This window comes from Aythya ferina, assembly GCF_964211825.1.
Source record: "Aythya ferina genome assembly, chromosome: 8".
In the NCBI taxonomy this organism is placed as follows: Eukaryota; Metazoa; Chordata; class Aves; order Anseriformes; family Anatidae; genus Aythya; species Aythya ferina.
Genome location: NC_140304.1, coordinates 8,209,912 through 8,222,847, shown reverse-complemented (window position 1 = coordinate 8,222,847; position 12,936 = coordinate 8,209,912). Strand labels below are relative to the sequence as shown.

General features: G+C 38.1%; 1 long non-coding RNA gene across 2 annotated transcripts in view; it reads left to right on the top strand.

Annotated features, from left to right (window-relative positions):
* The first annotated feature begins 9,149 nt into the window (after positions 1 to 9,149).
* The window catches only part of LOC311440288, a 32,687-nt gene continuing 28,900 nt past the window's right edge, over positions 9,150 to 12,936 (top strand). For both annotated transcript variants that reach the window (XR_014695316.1, XR_014695317.1), the window contains exon 1: positions 9,150 to 10,449. This is a non-coding gene — a long non-coding RNA (uncharacterized lncRNA). The remainder of the gene's footprint in view (positions 10,450 to 12,936) is intronic.

Sequence of the window (12,936 nt, the reverse complement as noted above, 5' to 3'; positions counted from 1 at the left end):
GATATGATTTGTGGTTCCCTGAGCTGTTTACATGGTCACTATGCAATGAGCAAGTACGTAACAAATAGATGCTCCTAAGATTCCCAGTCCAAATCGCAGATGATTTTTACAAGCTGACAAGCAAGTGTAAAAATAACCAATTATTAGTAATGAGGTTTTGTAACTGTTAAGCAACTATTTGCAGAAAGATTTTTTAAAATATATTCCTATTTAGCTGTATAGCCAAAGCATATGTTAAACAAATTAACATATAAAAGACTTGCCAGAAAATCTTTCATTAAGATGACATTTTTATTATATACTAATGAACCCTATGTAAACAATGTAACTTTTATGAATGATGGACATTAAATATTTCACTTACGTGTATCCTCAGCATTTTGCATGTTTTCTTAAACTCTTTCAGTTTCTGAATTCTAAAAAGAAAACCATACAGTTATTAACAACATAACACAAAGTTACGTACAGATTACTGCAGCGACCTCTGGAAACTGGTAACCAAGAGTGTTCTAACGGCAATAAAAAGGTATCATTTATTGGTGGCAATTATGGGAAGTATTGTTTAAACAACACTTTTATAGTCTGTTGTAAAGTTCTATTGAAAAATGTTAGCATGGAGGACTTAATTCAAATCAGCTTGATCAGAAATTTAAGTATATTGTGAAATTCTTAAACCAAGCCTTATGTGTATTTATTGCTGCAGAAAGAAAGGAAATGTAGGAAGGTGATTATTCATATCACAGCCATAATGTGGTTTCCCCTTGTTGTCCACAGGAAAATTTTACAAACATTCATTATTAAAATTGGTAAAGAAGTTGTTGATGTTTAGGGCCATGAGAAAACTGATGTACTATAATTTTTCTTTTGTAAATCACTGCATTCTTTAATAAGTTGGATTCCTTCTCCCCCAATTTTGTACTTACAGACATATTTCTAGTCTAAATTATTGTCCATGTGCTGCTTTTTTATTCTGATTCAAATTAAAAAAAAATAATAATTAAATACTCCTGGTGAAATACAAGCTCCACTTAAGTCAATGGTAAAATTGTCACAGATTGAACTGCAACCAGGACAATTTTATGTTTCCCTGTCTGATTAGTGATAGTAAGGTTTGCTTTTCTTAACAATGCTATTGTTTGTTTGGAGATGATCCTGCACGTAGTGCTCTGATTGGTGCAAGTAGCTGCATTAGGCAATCTAAGATTTTTTACAAAGTAAGAACACATGTATCTGTTTCCTGCACTACAAGTAAATGTTGAAAAGGCAGCATTATACAAGAAAGAAAAGTAAGGAATAATTTCAGACAAGATTTGAGAGAATGCAAGACAAACCTAGGTTTTCACTTGTCAGAAGTGAGAAATATGTTGGGGTTCTTTCTAGTGGATACATCTAGATGCAGCATTTCTTTGCACTCCTGGTCTTGAAATAGAAACCAATTTGTGCAGTCCTAGAACATCTGACTAAGAATTATTTGCCAGAGAAAAGGTTTGCAGGACCAGGTCAAATGACAGAAGGCTGACACCAAAGCGGACTGAAATTGGTGAATATTGTCTCCCTGATTCCACGGGCTTAGAGCCAGGAGCTGAATGAACATAGAGACTAAATTACGCTCTTGTCTCTAAAGAAAGCATAACCTTCAGAACAAGACAGAATGTATAGGACAGCCATGCCGCTCTCTGCTTTGGATTTCATTCTTCAGAGCTGCTAATCCAAGCACCTGGCACATGCATTAAATTGACTTCAAAATATTTCTTTCTCCTTCACCCAAATACAGGACACAAATTATACTACTGGAATTTCCAGAAGCTACTATAGTGTTGGAGACTTTATTCAGTTATTCTGCAATGTTGAACAATTCTTCTGCGCTTCTCACTTGACACAGACTCATCTCGACACATACCTAGATACATATCCTTGTCTTGCCTTCAGATAACCAGTACTTTCATATCTATTTAAGTCATTCAAACCTATAGGAAGCAACTCTCCAGGCTTACACATTTGAGCAAAATCAGTTGTCATAATTTCTGTCTTGTTGCTTCTCTGAAGGAAGACATTTTTTCCAAAGCAGTTTTTAGGTTATGATTTTGTATTTTCGTACTCTTTTTCTTTTTCATAGCTTTGGACCAAAAAACAGTAGTCCTTGAAACATCTATGTGCACAGATTATTTTGCTAGCTTTTCCTGTAGTATCTAGAAAATCAAACTTACTGCAATCATTGAATTCATGGCTTGCATGTTTCTGTAAGAGTGTTCCACACTGCAAATAGTTTTAATCATAACAAATGACATTAAATGCATTCAATTCTATTTTTACTAATATGATAAATATTGGAAATGATAGCTTCTTGGCTGCACTCAGTTCTGGATCAAGTGTGCTTCTGTTTTTGGAAATGGGATTTCAAGCAAGCATCCTTTGAAATTTTTGTATTTGCTACTGCTAGAAACAGAGAGCTAGACTAAAGGCCTAATTTAGCTTGACAAAAATCAGTGTTATTTTCTGGTTTGCCCTCTTTTCAAATTGGACTTAGCACACTAAGGATAAAAATACTGACAATAATTATATTAGTGCTAGCAAATAAAAGGTAGATATGTTTCCCTTTTGCACCTCAGTTACATGCTTTATTATAGATTTCTGAGTCTGACCAGATGCAAAGTACTTTGAATCTGTGAGACTCATGCACAGAACAAATAAATAATAAAGGAAGGAACAATCTATGGAATGGTTATCAAACTACAAATATAAGCAGTCACTGACAGAAATGTGGTAACTTATCATCCTATGAAAGCTGATTTCACCAATTTTCTTTTGGAGTCTGGACTTACCAGAGTGGAAGTGACCAAGTAGCCTTCTGTGACCACATATAAGTTGATCCTATGACTGAGATGCAATAGGGAACAATCTGTAACAAGAATTTTTCAGGAATAATTATTTAAGCAAAATGACAAAATGTTACCTAACACCAGTAAAATAAAATTTGTCATCAGGAAAACGAAGAACACCAACTATATATTAATATTGTATCTTAATATGATATAGCTGCTAATTAAATTTACCAAACAAATATATATGGAGACATGCATGTCATGTCAGCAGTGGAGGTAAGATAAGTTTAGAAAGCAACCAACTTGGCAACTCAGAGATGAATATTTTTCATCTGCAAAGATACTCATATAATTACTGGTCAGGCTGCAGCCGCAAGTGATAGACTATACCTCACATTTTATTTTTTAGTTTTCCACTGCAGTATTATTTGACTTGATAAGAAGTAGGCTTTTGAAAAGAAAGGTAAATGGGACTGCATGCCTTTTATGGGCCTGCTAGCATATTTGATATAAAATGCTGCACCATTGAAGCTCTGAATATCAGTCTTAAAGAAACTACTGCTTTCTTTCTGCTTTTTTATTTGAAGATGCCTTGTTTCCTGTACATGGATAAGCCTTAACTATATTAGCTGATGTAATTTTTTACCCTATTTGGTCAAAGCTTTTCTTAATAATCAAACCCTTGGACAGATACATTTTTTGTGAATCATGCTGGAACAAATTAAGAAGTTATAAATGCTGCTGTTCTTTATGAACTATTAGAGAGAGGTTAACATCTACCCAGGAGTGCTTTCTAAGTACAGCAATAATAGAATTGTTCCAAGTGAGTAGATTTCTTCTGCTATTTAACCTGTCACAGTAACATGACACTAAACATACACAGTAATCAGAAATTAGTGTTTCTAATTTAAAACCACTGCTGTTGTTGTGGATGGACTCAATTCAACAAGCTCTCAAAATCACAACTTACTGCTAAAACAGAGGCATTAGAAGACTATATAGCTTGGAGTGCTCAGATCATTTATAAATAGCATCCAGATCCTGACGTCTTTTTGTCCTATTGCATTACAAATGCAACAGTCTAAATGTAGAAGCCTCGAAAGTTTGGTTTTGTCCTTGAACCTATTTCAAAACAGAGAAAAAATAAGACCTATATGGAACTCAGATTCACTTCAGAACAGTTCTAAAAATGTCCAAAGTTTTTTTTGTTTGTTTTGATTAATTTATATATATATATATATTTGTTGTTGTTGTTGTTGTTGTTGTTGTTGTATTTTAGGACAGAAAAGTAGCAGTGAAAAATGATTTTTGGAAGTAGATTCTCCAGTAACTAGACTTAAGGGGCCTCTCTTTTTAGCCTCTGAAGAGTTTTGACATTAAACATTTTATTGCGAATACTTTTTACTTCAAGTAGGTCAAATCCTCCAGTTTCTTTTTTTTTTTTTTTTTTTTTTTTTTTTAGTATATTTGAGCATTGCTGTTTCTTTTGTATAATTTTGCACAACTAAAGTCTGTGCATGATCCCACAGGCAGTCTCATCAGCACAACACGTGTTTGTTAATGACAGACGCCTTACCAGGTATAAATCCCACAACTGAATATACCTTATTCCCAGCTGCTTTCCTCACACAACCTTTATTGTCCTTTTTTTTTTTTTTTTGGTGAACTTGTCCCTTCTTTAGGATAAAACAAAAGCTTCACAGTGGCAGAAAGTAGGAAATGAAGCACTCTTGAATCATATCTCTGTCTCTTTCACCAACTCCTCTCAGAGAGGAACGTCTGCTGCGTCCCCTTTTCACTGCTATGTTGATGGGAGATGTTGTAAGGGGTAACTATGGATTAGGCCAGATTTCAAACACCAGTAAAGATCAATATCTCTTCACAGACTGTACTGGGCCACTGGAACATGGGAAAAAGAAGGGTGTATGTGGGCTATGTGGTGCCACGCAACTGCATGGTGCTGCCATGGCCTGAGCAGGCCCAGCTGGCCCTCACCGCCCATGGCTTGGGCACCATTTAAGCTGGGCTCTGAGGGGCTGCTGGGCCTTAGGGCTGGGCTGTAGCTCAGTGGGTTTGTAGCCCTGTGTGCCCTGGATCTGTCCCTAGGTGTCCCTGGGGCTGCCTGGTGATGGCTGGGCAAGGCAGACTTTAGGGAAGAGCTGGAGAACTTGAAGACTTCATGGTTTGGTCAGTTCTGCCTCACTTCATAGATCCTTTGGGCATCAAGGGGCCTTTCACCTCTCCCCTCAGGTCAGCACTGAAGGAGCTTGTTAAAGTTGCTTCAGGAAGAAAAGCTGAGGCAGGATGCTGGCCCTTGCGGTCCTCTTTTATGCTCCAGGCTGTCCCCGGCTCTTCCCTGGGTGTCTGTGGGGCCTGGGAGCCCCTGAGGCAGGAGGGGGCGAGGCCTGGGCCCCATGTTTGCTTCTATTTCTCAAGCCTTTGTCAATAACTTCTTACTTAAAACCTCACGTCTGCCTAAGAGATACAAAACTATGAGTTGGATACTAAAAAATGAATGTTGAGGCACAAGACTGAAGAGATCAAGCTAGAGTTTTAGGTGTAGTCCAACGGCCATTGCTAAACAACTTCTGGGATTATGGCCAATGGAGTAAGTATTTTCCAAACAACTGAAGAAATATTTTGTAAACTGAACAATGGGGAGTTAAAGTTACTTGCCATAAGCAGCACATAGTTTTATTTTTCTCCCTGTTGTATCTCTTACTTTTTTATTTTAGAGAAAAATATTTTACACAGATTCATGGAGGAACTTGACGTGCTCAGTTGCTCACCGTGTTCTCTGCTGTGCTCGTGCTTCCTCCACAGAACACGGTGAGCATGTTCTCTGAGACAACGAGCACATGGCTTTCTGAATATCACGTGGGCTTTAGAAAACCCAGGTCTGAAATATGTTAAGTATATCTTTTAAAGTTCACATGCTGCTAGTATTAACTGACAAAAGCAAGAAAACCTGGAGGTGAAGGTTTCTTTCTATTCTTAATTTTGTGATGGCTTGCTATAGTAGTTGGGTAGCTCCATGGAGCACCCCACAACACTAATATACAGCAGAACCCTGATACAAAAGCAAACAAAAAAAGAAAAAGAAAAACAAAAACAAACCACTGAAGTTCCTCATTCTTCTTCCAACTTGCATCCACATGCTATAACCCTGGCCCTGGAAACATTTGTGCCTCTCTTTAACTTCCTTGTTCTGTGCGATACCACTGAAACTTATTTAAATGGAATTATTTACAGTACTGAAGTTAAGCAGAGGCATAAACTTATAAAACCAGTTTAATAAATAGTTTATCAACTCTATTGCTGTCTAAAAGACTTAAAAGAGTCTCAGGTATGTTACTAGAGTACCAGTGAAATATCCCTATAGCTGCTCATTTTTGCCTTGTTTGTCAGTTGCTTAAATTTGCTTAGGAGTTACTGTTAGAATAATTGGAAGCAGTCGTATGAATGGTCAAGAGTACAACTGGTCAAAAGGAGAAACTGTAAGTTGAATATTTTGTGAATGTCATTGCCATGTATGTGAAATGCATTCTGCACATATGTTCTTATTTTGCTGACTGGCACAGAATGAAAAGGCCTACTTCTGGTATTTCAGGTTACAGCAGATGTTATTTTTTTACCGTGCTTCCAAATTATGATACTTAATATTCAGCACAACTTTAAAGTATCTGTATATGAGACACGTAGTGATAAAGAATGCCCAGATTTGGGGGTTTATTGCCAACGTATAAATAACAAGCACTGTTTTCTTAAGTTTTTGTCCGAGCCTTGAAAAGGATGTGCAGAAGCAGCCTGAGCAGATTTTTGAATACTGTGTAAAAAGGTTGTTTTAAACTCGTCAATATTTCTGTTTTTTACTCTTTATATATTTATATTTATTCTTCATATATTTATATTCTCTCTCTATTTATATATATTATAATTATTTTATTATTTATGTCATTTCCTTGCTCACAAGCAATAGCGGCTTCATGCTCCTTCCCTTTAGGTAACTACTTTCAGGCAACCCAAGGCTGCTGAAGGGAAGCAGCATCCAACAATCTCTTCACGACTACGGTAACAGCATGTAAAGTGCTGTTCCACCCTCCTTGTGCAGTTCCACATGGTCACCTCAGTAGGATAATGGTTTGCCCAGAGCATGAATTCCCTCGTGTGGTGACTGTCAATTGACTCCAACTGTAAAATGCAGTGAGAGCAAACAGTGGTGGGAGCACATGCTGGTATCCGCATCACTGCTTCCCTGCTCAACGCTGATGCTGACATGTGTCAGAATGGCAGCTACCATCCCCTCCCTGGCTAATATGAGAGTATGTCCTAGGGTGCTTCTTCACCTGTAGTGCTAATGGCAGTCCTGTTCAGAGAGGTTTCGTTTCAGATCCTCCAGGAAGCTTTTTTCTCCTTCCACTGTGTAACGCTGTTCGGATAACTGACCGGTTACTCACGTCAGAAATCAGAATCCCGGTGTGGCCGCATACGGTACATTTTGAGGTGTTCTATTTGCAATGTCACATGTAGATGAAATTCAGAATATGTGCCATTTCAGTTCTCTGCGGACTTTTTCTGACCCAAATCCAAGGTAAACTTTGATCTTCTATGATTTAATATCAAAGTCGAGCATAGCAATAGGAGACTGAACAGGTGAATATCTATGCCTTCCCCATAAGGAACTACGATCTGCTGTATGTTTGAATTCAAACAATGGTATGTAATGAGCAGGAGAGTTCACAGGCTCAGCTTTGTAGAATTTAGTCTCGTCCAGTGTGCAAATTCCTTTGTGGTGAATGTCAGCTAACCGTGACCTTACACAGAATGGTGCCACTCCTGTTGTAAATCAAGTTAGGCGATGATTACACTTGAGCAACTTCCAAGACAAGCAGACCTATAGACTCCGAACTGCAGATCCTCATCCATGTGTGCTGGTTTTGCACTGTGTTGTTTGGAGGTAGGATCCTAGGTGAGTGTTTGCTGTTACACAGATGAAGCAAATGATTGGAATTCATTAACCCTGCTTACAGCAGCCCTTAAGTTCAGTAGGTTGTGAAAGGGAGTAAGTAGTGCAACAGGCATTATAACTGGGTGTCCGTGTGTTGCCCTTGAGAACAAGGAGTGGTGGCAGTTCTTACCGATGCCAGGAGGACCTTTCCCTCATGTAGGTGTTTCTGTGCTGCTGCTACAGTACATTTGGTATCATTAATTTGACGCTACAGAAAGTGAAATCCAGTGTATGGTGTTGGGGAAAAAGAATCCAAAGTTGGTTAAATGTTTAGTATGATGGCAAAGGTACAAAACATGTTTAAAATTGGTGTATACAGCTAGGCTATTAAATGGCTTGTTCCTTGTGCACTGATACCACAGTGTTGTTCTCTAATGGATTTACAAGACTGGAGTACTTGCTGTATAGGCTGCAGGGAATAAGGGTGGTAGTCAGGCACGCAGGCACAACATGGGTGCTCTAGCCATCTATCTGATGGCATCTTCTTTCTTCAGAGATGTTGTGCTGCAGCTGTGAATCTTGAAACACTTTTTCTTATTTTACCTTTGCCTGTAATCGTATCACTTCAGTGAAGTTTTGCCCAAATTCACACTGGAATTGTGAACAGGATCAAAGTCTGTGGTGTAATTAAACCCATCCCACTTGCAAGAATTCAATCTCTTTTCCAAAAGCTACTTCATATCTATAAAATGAGTATGCTTGTATGTGCTATTGTCATCTGGTTCCCATTATCTAAGCTTTGAGACTTATATATGAGGAAACATTAAGTAAAACATTTTTATTAGACACTTTTAAACTACATAGGAAAATTGAGAAAGTATTCAACAAGTAGGGCAGTAGGTTAAGTGAACTAGCGTTACCCAAGGCAGCATTTGCACCCTGGATCATATGGTGTGAGAATGAGGCTGCACAATTTCAGACTTACCCAGCAGTGACCGCATCCAGCTGTGTGGTAATAGGTTCAACTTTGACTTCTAAGTCAGATTCAGTCAGAGCCTAAATCTTGGGCCCCGTGGCCTTCAGTTGTTCTCTGAAGGCGTGCTTCCTCCAGAAGATCTTTCTGAAGACCTGGCTGATTGCACTGTCTACATGCTACTGCATGTTCTGAATTAACGTAGCAGCCTCTGCATCATACATTGCATGGACTGCAAAATCCATTTTGCATCCTAGCTCTACAGTGTGGACTCTGGATCTAGTAAGTCTTAATGTTGGTTGCACTCCTGCATAGTTGCTCTGATGTGGGTGTCTGGAGCAACCATAAAGGTGTTGTGATTCTTAAGGATGCTTCACAGTCCTATAGATGTAACAGATGCCAGTTTTATTGTGCACCACTATGAGAATTTCCTATTTAAAATGCCAGCAGAATTTCTGAATGTAGCAAAAATACTGCAATTTTCTGTAGCCTTATTCTCAAATATTTATCTTGTAGTGGTGTCAAACAAGTCCAACTGGCCAGAGTCTGGCCAAGCTGCAGACGTGTAAGGAAATGGAGCATTGTGATGGGTTGAATGCAGGCAATTAGAACCATGCACCATAATTTATACTTACCTGAAAAATCACAGCTTCATGTGACGTGGTAGAGCTGTACTCGAATATCCGCAACAACGTACAAGTAAGAATTAAGGCTTTTTAAGAGCTTCTAAAGAATAGTAAAAACCTGTTTTAACAAATATGCTCGCACACTGGCAAGTAAGCTACTGCTCCCTGTGGTTTTGTACTTTATACATCCTCCACTAAAATATGGCCAAAGGCCTTTCTTAATAGAATAAATTGTGTTTGAAACTAATTGCCAGCTGATTAGTCATCTCCAGAGTTCTCTGTTCTGTCAGGGGCGGTGTGTAACTAAGTATTGGCAATGCCACATTTTCTTTGTAAAGGGTGAAGTCTTCTGTTTTCTTTTGGTGTAATTGTACGTATAAAATAGCAATAACAGAACTACCACCATGTTTAATCAGTCAGCATTGAATTAATTCTGTTTTAAAGGGTCTAATCCTGTGAAGTTCCAGATGAATTTCTGTGGGAGCTAAAGCTACCCAATACTCTGTATTTTTTTCAAGATCAGGATAGAAAATGTTATTTTTTCTAATGCCTGGCCAGCACTCAGTTTTCATAATAAACTTCCTTTATTTTGAAGTCTTTCTTGAGGATCAAAATAAGATGGTGTCTTCTGTTTTTAAATGAAAATTTAATAGGGAGTTCGAGCTGTTAGAGGAAAACAGAGCTTCCCTCTCCATTCGTCTTCAGGCAGCAGCATAATATTACTAATCACGGTTGCATAGGAAGGCTTTAATAGCAGTCATTCTCATAACTCAAGGAGTTCATCTGAGCACACAGCCACCCTTCATTAGCACCTTTTTAATAATTTCAGTGCCTTCAGGACAGCATGTTCTGCATTGCTCCATTAGAAGTGATGGACACGTACTGAAGACAATGATCTGCAGCTTTATAAAAAATAAAAAATCAGTTCTCTTGGCTGTAAACAGGCAACTGAGGAGTGGACTCGAAGAAAAAACCTGTCATTTCTTTGTCCGTGAGAACTAAGGCCTCTCTGCCACTAGAGGGTGAGACAACTACAAATCAAGCACTGAAGTCGAAGTCGTTCCTGTAGTGGGTACAAACGTAAGTCAACATGCGGGCTACCTCAGGCGTTACCTTGGTTATTCATTTTTAGAGAGACTGATGCACACGGGGCATAGCAAGTATTTTTCTGTTGGTCTCGTGTGCTTCAAGACAGAGCTGCAAAGTAATGTGGGAACAATCTGTGGTAATGAGCAATAGTGGAACAAAATTCAGTGTCTAGACATTAGATTTGGGCCTTGGGAGGCAGAGTTACAAAAATAAATTCTGATCTTGATTCAAGTACTGTATCACACTGCTCTGCTTCAAGAAAACTATGTCTGGCTTAGACTGTTTCTCCCTTGTAGTCAAAATTCTGAAAAACAGATCTCTACCTGCTTCCCTTTGATCTGCACCATCTATACCAAAGGTGTTCTTAGTTGTTTTCTTGTGGTTTTCCTTTGTAGCATTTTTTTTTGTATTCCTACAAAATGGTGTGAGGTTGCCCTGGTGTACCTTTCAAAGCCTTGAATAAACCCTGTTTTGTGTAGTTTACTATGGCCACGTTTTGTTCCTGGCAAAAGCATTAACGCTAGTAACATGTGCAATGTTTCTTGACAAAACATTTTACAAATAAGCTGTTTTGATGCTTGCAGAGTCTTTTAGGGAAGTCTTTAGAGAGAAGGATCTTCTAGCTAACAAAAAGTATGCCATCCACTTTCAACTGATAGTAGGTACTCTTAAATCAGAGATTATACAAATCAATATGCTGTTTCTTCAGGAACAGGGCTTCCTGATTTAAACGAAAACGAAGTCCCACAGGGCAGGGCAACATCAAGTAATTTTTTTGTTCTTATGAATGTCTCTGAATAATTCCTTCTTCAAATATTTTGACGGTGCGTGCTGCCTTGTTACTGTGTTGTTGCTTCAGCAATCCAAAGGTCCAAATTCAACTTCCTCTTGTTCCTGAAGAAAGACTGTAGGATTTTTACAAGCAATATGAAAGAGCATGTGTGGGGTCAGGAGAAACAAAACTAAGTGCCATTTTAAGCAGTAATAAAAGAAGAGGCAAAATCAAAGAACAGGATTGTAGGCAGTTCTGATCTATTGCCTGGGAGACTTCAGTAGTTCATCTTATGTTAAATGAAAGACAGTTGTGGCAAGAATTACAGTGATGTTTTGGGATCCTAGTTCTAATCAGAAAGGGCAGCTTCCATCTTTGTTTAGGCAATTTAAAATCCGTGCTACAGATGGATCAGAAATTTGTTGGGAACTTTTTGCATTTATCAACAGTGTTTAAATTTAAGGGAAATCAACTGGGGAGTTTGTGACGTGGTGTTGGATTTTGCGTTTTCTGGCCTGAGAACTTATCATGCCCAGGTTAGCTGACTGCCCGAATTTTATTGGCTGCATACTTAAGGCATAAAACCAGCACTTACTGAACCTTCTTGATAAGGGAAAATAGGGGTTAAGATTATATTATGCTAAATGGAAACTCACTGTGCTGTTTACATATTGGGTTGCTTGTGGTTCTTGTACAATGCTTGCACTATTTCAGAAGCTATAGAATGTTTTTCCATTTTTTTAGAGTTATTACAGCAATGAATGTTTGCTATTCTTTTTTTTTTTTTTTTTATTATTTTATTTTAACTAAGAAGAAACAAATGATGACATTCCCTTGTGCTGACATTAAAAATCCCTGGCTCTTTTCTATGGGCTCTTTTCTGTTAGTGTCCTAAATACCATAGAAGTAATAGAGCGTTTACAGTTGCAGGCAATGACTGTTTTCTTCATTTCAGAAGATACTCTGAGCTCTACCAAATAATGTTAACTCTCAAACCTATCCAAAAGCTTTACTGGAGGTACAAATGAAATCATAAGGAACAATCAACTAAAATATTGTTTTGCTACTCTGGATATCACAGAGTGGAAAGTCTAAAAGAGTTTATTACAACGCTGTCATATGTAACAGTTCCTTATTCTAACTAGTCTGTAGCATCTCAGTGATATCTACAGGATTTGTAGCTGTCTAAATATGCTGCAAGGATATATTCTGAACCTTTTTTTTTTTTTTTTTCCTGGACAGTGGAGTAAAGCTGTTACAGCTTGGAAAACTGCAAATGTGTCCTGCTTTTATCTCAGCCCGTCACAGCAACAGTACTAGATGCTAGCTGCCTACTGGTTTCCAAGGCTCAGAGCCAGACCTGATGCCAAATTAAATGACTGAAAAACTTAACATCAAATTCAATCACACTCTCAATCAGTTTCAAATTGCTGTTAGCAGAAAGGCCTTTGCAGCTGAGATGCAAGAGCTGTGACTTGATTTTAGAGAAAAACCCGAGGTTAAAAAGCCTAGTTTTGGTCCCAATTTCTAAGGCATTGATTTTCTTTCTCAAGAATGAAAATATCTGAGGCAGAAAAGCATTGTTTTTTTGTATGACACCTGAAAATGGTGTTAGGAGAGGACCAGTGGTGTTTAACTTGATTAACAGAAAAGCAATAAAAAAAAAATCCTAAGAAAAGAAGGACCCATGAGAGAGAATAGTGCTC